The sequence below is a fragment of the Onychomys torridus genome, chromosome 6, assembly GCF_903995425.1.
Source record: "Onychomys torridus chromosome 6, mOncTor1.1, whole genome shotgun sequence".
Lineage (NCBI taxonomy): Eukaryota > Metazoa > Chordata > Mammalia > Rodentia > Cricetidae > Onychomys > Onychomys torridus.
Genome location: NC_050448.1, coordinates 63,149,056 through 63,155,055, shown reverse-complemented (window position 1 = coordinate 63,155,055; position 6,000 = coordinate 63,149,056). Strand labels below are relative to the sequence as shown.

Sequence of the window (6,000 nt, the reverse complement as noted above, 5' to 3'; positions counted from 1 at the left end):
GTGTAAAACAGAGATTTCAGTATAGGGGTCAATACAAAGGTGCTCCAGGGACAGAAGAGGGAACAGCCAAGAGCATGGGTGCTGGCTAGTCAATAAGAACACATTTATGGGGGCCTGGAGAGATGGCTCAGAGGTTAAGAGCACTGGCTGTTCTTCCAGAGGTCCTGAGTTCAATCCCCAGCATCCACATGGCAGCTCACAACCATCTATAATGGGATCCAGTGCCCTCTTCTGGTGTGTGTATACATAATAAATAAAGAAATCTTAAAATTAAAAAAAAAAAAAAAAAAGCCGGGCAGTGATGGCGCACACCTGTAATCCCAGCACTCAGGAGGCAGAGCAGGAGGATCTCTGTGAGTTCGAGGCCAGCCTGGGCTACCAAGTGAGTTCTAGGAAAGGTGCAAAGATACACAGAGAAACCCTGTCTCGAAAAACCAAAAAAGAAAAAAAAAAAAATCACATTTACAGCCAAGTAAATCCTAGCACACAGGAAAGAGGCAGAGGCAGGCAGACCTCTGAATTTGAGACCAGCCTCAAAACAGCGAGAATTCCAGGATAGCCAAGATTACACAGAGAAACAAAAAAAGAATCACACTTACTGTGATAGCCATGCACACACGTTTGTGAGTTCAAGTTATTATCTTCAAGGTGTGGCTAAGGAATTTAATTGAGATCACAGGGTGTTTCCTAAGGTGTACCAGACAGGGTTAAGAGCTAACAAAACAAAACCCTGGGTTATGTTTGTAAACAGAATAGTTTTATGAGATTCCCAGAAAATATCTAGAAGAGGAGTAAGGTCATACTCAAGGTCATATGTGCTCAGGCCGTAAAGCATGGTTCATTCCTATTTTGACATTCCTTTTTTTTTGTTTTGTATACAGTATTCTGTCTGCAGGCCAGAAGAGAGCACCAGATCTCATTACAGATGGTCATTAGCCACCATGTGGTTGCTGGGAATTGAACTCAGGACCTCAGGAAGAGCAGCCAGTGTTCTTAATGGCTGAGCCACCTCTCCAGCCCTACTTTGACATTCTCAACCTCTGGGTCGAACCACCCTTTCATAAGTGTTGCCAAGACCATCAGAAACACAACTATTTACATTACAATCCATAACAGTAGTAAACCACAACTATAAAGCAGCAACAAAAATAACTTTATGGTTGGGGTCTCCACAGCACGAGGAACTGTATTAAAGGGTCGCAGCCTTGGGAAGGTTGAGAACCGCTGCTCTAGAGGACTGTGGCTCAGCTGGTAGAATGCTTGCCTAGCATGCACAAAGCCCCGAGCTGAGCCGCTGTCAAATAAAGCTGTGAATGGTCACACACACTCACACACACACACACACACACACACACACACACACGACTGTAATCCTAGCACTCTAAGAGTGGCCACGGGATGGGAAAAGTGTGAGTGTGTGTGAGTGTGTGTATGTGTGTGTATGTGTGTGTGTGTGTGTGAGTGTGTGTATGTGTGTGTATGTGTATATGTGTGTGTGTGAGTGTGTGTCTGTGTGTGTATATGTGTGTATGTGTGTGAGTGTGTGTATGTGTGTGTGAGTGTGTATGTGTGTGTCTGTGTGTGAGTGTGTGTATGTGTGTGTGAGTGTGTGTGTGAGAGTGTGTATATGTGAGTGTGAGTGTGTGTGTATATGTGTGTGTGTAAGTGTATGTGTGTGTGAGTGTGTGTGAGTGTGTGTATGTGTGTATATGTGTATATATGTGAGTGTGTGAGTGTGTATGTGTGTATATATGTGAGTGTGTGTATGTGTGTGTGTGCATGTGAGTGTGAGTGTGTGTGTGTGTGTGTGTGTGTGTGTGTGTATAATATTGACTCTGGGTTGGCAGCCTTCACAGCAATGTTAGTTGTGCTGTGGTGTTCAGTTGATGACAGACTTCAGTCAAACTCCAGAGAGCCTCCTTTTCCCTCCCTGCTCTGGTAATTTTCTCTACACTCCTCACTCTGACATCCATTTACCTGATATCATGACTCATTAACGGATCTGACTTTTGGTTTATAAAGCACAGCGCCATTCTGAGACAAGAGATAAGGAAGCCCTGGCCCCTCCGTGCTCATCACAGCAGGGAGTGGAGGAAAAGCTACTGTCACCGACTGGAGGGACGAGGTTGCCCCAGCTTTGGTATCCGGAGTTTCACCTTCCCAGTGGGAGCCTCAGTCAATGCTGTCACCCACAGGCTGGCCTCAGGGGACCTTCTCCCTCCTAGTAAGTAACCTTGGGTTCAAGATGGAGAGATCTATTACCTTCAGTCCCTGTGGCATAGTTAAGTCAGCCTGAAACATTTACAGGAGCTTTTCCCAAAGGCCCTGTGGTAAGAGGGAAGGGAGCAGAGGAAACCGGAGCCAGCTGATCTTTTGTGGAGACAAAGTCTCATTCTTCCTGAGTTGGTGCCTGGGCCTGTCTGCCTGGAGCTGGCTGCCGGGGTCACCTTTTCTTTTCCCTCCAGGAATGAGGTAATTCTTACAGAAGAGCAGAGCAACTCCCAGACTCCTTCGGCTCCCAGTCTTTGATTTTCTGGTTAAGTCCCCTCTCTTCTATGATACTATCACCTTCACTGGTCCAATCTTTGGATCTCAGAAGTGTGACCTTGCTCTTTGGTTTTATGTTATTTTCAATACCACAATCTTTTTTTTTTTTTTGAGCTGAGGATCGAACCCAGGGCCTTGTGCTTGCTAGGCAAGCGCTCTACCACTGAGCTAAATCCCCAATCCCCACAATCTTAATATCCCCCCCCTTTTTCTGAGACAGGTTTTCTCTGTGTAGTCCTGGCTGTCCTAGAACTCGCTCTGTAGACCAGGCTGGCTTCAAACTGAGAGATCTACCTGCCTCTATCTCCTGGGGACTAAAGGAATGCACTACCACTGCACAGCACAAGCTTAAAATTCTTAAAAAACATAAACATTTTTTAAGTTTTTTATGGCTCTCCAACAGACTAATTAAAATAATTAGGTTTAAGCTCCTAGAAAGTGAATAGTTGGTACTGGCCATTCTGTGTGAAGATTATTAGGCTTAAATGTAACAGAGACATATCAGGATAGCAAAACACTGTGTCTTAGGGTTTCTATTGCTTCGACGAAACACCATGACCAAAAACAAGTAGGGGAGGAAAGGGTTTATTAGGCTTACACTGCAGCATTGCTGTTCATCACTGAAGGAAGTCAGGACAGGAACTCAAACAGGGCAGGATCCTGGAGGCAGGAGCTGATGCAGAGGCCATGGAGGGGAGCTGCTTACTGCCTTGCTTCCCATGACTTGTTCAGCCTCCTTTCTTCTAGAACCCAGGAGCAGCAGCCCAGGGGTGGCACTACCCACATGGGCTGGGCCCTCCCCGACTGATCACTAAATGAGGAAATGCCTTACAGCTGGGTCTCAGTAGGCCTTTCCTCAACGAGGCTCCTTCTTCTAATGACTCTAGTTTGTGTCAAGTTGACACACAAACCAGTCAATACACACTAGTTTCCTAATTTTAATTTTTTTTTATTTTTTTAAAAAAAAGTATACAGGCTTTGAGGGCTAGAGAGACGACTCAGGGGTTAAGGGCACTGGATGTTCTTTCTCATAGGTCCTAGATTTGGTTCCCAGGTCCCATATGGCAGCTGACAGTGGTATGTAACTCCAGAGGATCCAACACCCTCTTCTGGTCTCTGAGGGTATTGTAAACATGTGGCGCATGGACATAATATGCAGAAAAAAAAAACACCGGAACATATGAAAGAAAAATAAATGAATCTTAAAAAAAAAAAAAAAGTACACAGGCTTGGAGTCAAGTGCCCTTACCCTTAATCTTAATATTTTTGAACCTCAGTCTACTCATTTGTAAAATAATTCTTCCCAGGGTTGTAAAATGGCAGAATTGATCAGAAAGTTCCCTATGATTACTTAGGAAATGGTCAATAAAGCAAATACTGCTTGTCTTAAAGGCCAAAATAAGAAAGCAAATACTGTGAAGGCCTTGTTTAATAACAACAGCAATAGCAAAGGCTTCCTGTTATCTCCTGGTCTGATCTGGTTGGATCCCTTTCCTGGGGACTCTAGATGTCCTTGGATCTGGAATCACACTGCTCTGTATCTCCTGGTACAGACTCTGGCTGCTGAGGATTCAGAATTGTGAGTGCTATGGGTGTAAATGAAGACCACCCTCAGATCAACTTCCACAGGTCTCGCTCCCTTCCTACCTCCCTCACTTTAGTTCAAGCCTTGAAGGGGATTTCAGGCCCTGGTTCAGTCCTTGCCCTGCAAATACTATCAACAAAAACACAACCAAATGGGCATGGGGGTGAAGGCCTGTGACCCCAGACCTCAGTAGTCAGAAGTGGGAGGGCTGCAGTGACTTTGATGGAGCTACAGAGTCAGTTCCAAATCAGCCCAGACTAGAGTGAGCCCCTCCTCAAACCAAAGCCAACACCAAAACAAAACACACAGAGTAAAACCGAAGGACGTGGGAGATGGCTCAGTAGATAAAAGTGTGCGTGCTCGTTAGCCAAGCCTGACTACCTGAGTTGGATATACAAAATCCATGTAAAAAGCTGGATGCAGTGGCCTGAACCGTCAATCCCAGCACTCTGCTCATGTGGTGAGGTAGGAGGCAAAGCCAAGAGATTTCATCAGAAGCTCACAGGCCAGCTAGCCTGGAGCAGCTGTCTAAAGACAGAACAAGAGAGACCCTGCCTTAAAACAAGGCTGGAGAAAAGAACTAATTCCCCAAAAGTTGCCCTCTGACCTCCACACATGCCATGGTATGTGTGTGTCCACACACCATATACACACACCATATACAGGAAATTGATTCATTAATTTTAAAAACAAAACAAAGAACAACTAATAACACAACCAACCAATCAACCAACCAACCAACCAACCAACCAACCAACCAACCAACCAAGGAATTCAGGCCAATCAGAGTTCTAATTTGATGGTTTTACTGGAGCCAGAGGCAGTACACCTGAGGACTAGCACTGCTGGGGGGTGGGGGGCTGAGGCAGGAGAATCACTTGAGCTCAGTAGTTCCAACAACCTACCTAGCCTTCAGAAAACAAAACCCAACCAGGCAGTTTTCCTACAGCAGAGTCCTGGCCATATCACTTTGCTGATCAGTAAGCCATGTGACCTTCACGGCATTTCAAAAAATCCTCAACTGTATATTTTGGCATGTGGTATATCATGAAATAAAATGCTATAAGTTGCTTTTGTGGGGTAAAAATAGGGATGAGGGTCTAGCTCAGGGACATAGAGCTTACCTTGCATGTATGTACAAGGCCATTAGGTTCATTTTCCAGCACCTCAAAAATAATAATAAATTCATTTTCATTGTTAGATTTAGCATGCCATTCTTTGTACTTAAATGCTTTATTTCTTTTTAATTGGTTTTTAGATTTATTTTATGTATATGAATGTTTTGCTTACATAGATGTATGTGCACCACCTGTGTGCCTGGTGCTCAAGGTCAGAAGAGGGTTGTAGGATCTCATGGAACTGCAGTTAAGGATGATTGTGAGACACCATATGGGTGTTAGGAATTGAACCCAGGTCCTTTGGAAGAGCAGCCGGTGCTCTTAACTGCTAAGCCATCTCTCCAGCTCCTTAAATGTTTCACTTCTTAGGCTGAATAGTAGATACATGCTTGATTTGTTTAAAAGTGGCAAAATATGCAAAACATAAAAATGACTACTACTGATATTCAGTGTCTTTACAGGGATGGAGATGTAGCTCAGGAATGGAGTATACACTGAGCTGAAGCCCTCCGATATAAGCTCTGGCACCACAATAAACAGGCAAACTCATTCTAAGGTCTTTGCATCTGAGCTCTTTCTCTCAAGTTTTTCTAAGTGTTTCTAAGTTTAATCTGTAGTGTGTGTGTGTGTGTGTGTGTGTGTGTGTGTGTGTGTGTGTGTGTGTGTGTGTGTTTTGGTTTTTGTTTTGGTTTTTCGAGACAGGGTTTCTCTGTGTAACTTTGCGCCTTTCCTGGATCTCGCTCTGTAGAC

The 6,000-nt window shown here is 44.4% G+C and overlaps 1 long non-coding RNA gene across 3 annotated transcripts in view; it reads left to right on the top strand.

Moving 5' to 3' along the window:
* The window catches only part of LOC118585866, a 60,572-nt gene that overhangs the window by 49,220 nt on the left and 5,352 nt on the right, over positions 1-6,000 (top strand). For all 3 annotated transcript variants that reach the window (XR_004945243.1, XR_004945242.1, XR_004945241.1), the window contains 2 exons: positions 2,023-2,224; positions 5,712-5,806. This is a non-coding gene — a long non-coding RNA (uncharacterized LOC118585866). The remainder of the gene's footprint in view (positions 1-2,022; positions 2,225-5,711; positions 5,807-6,000) is intronic.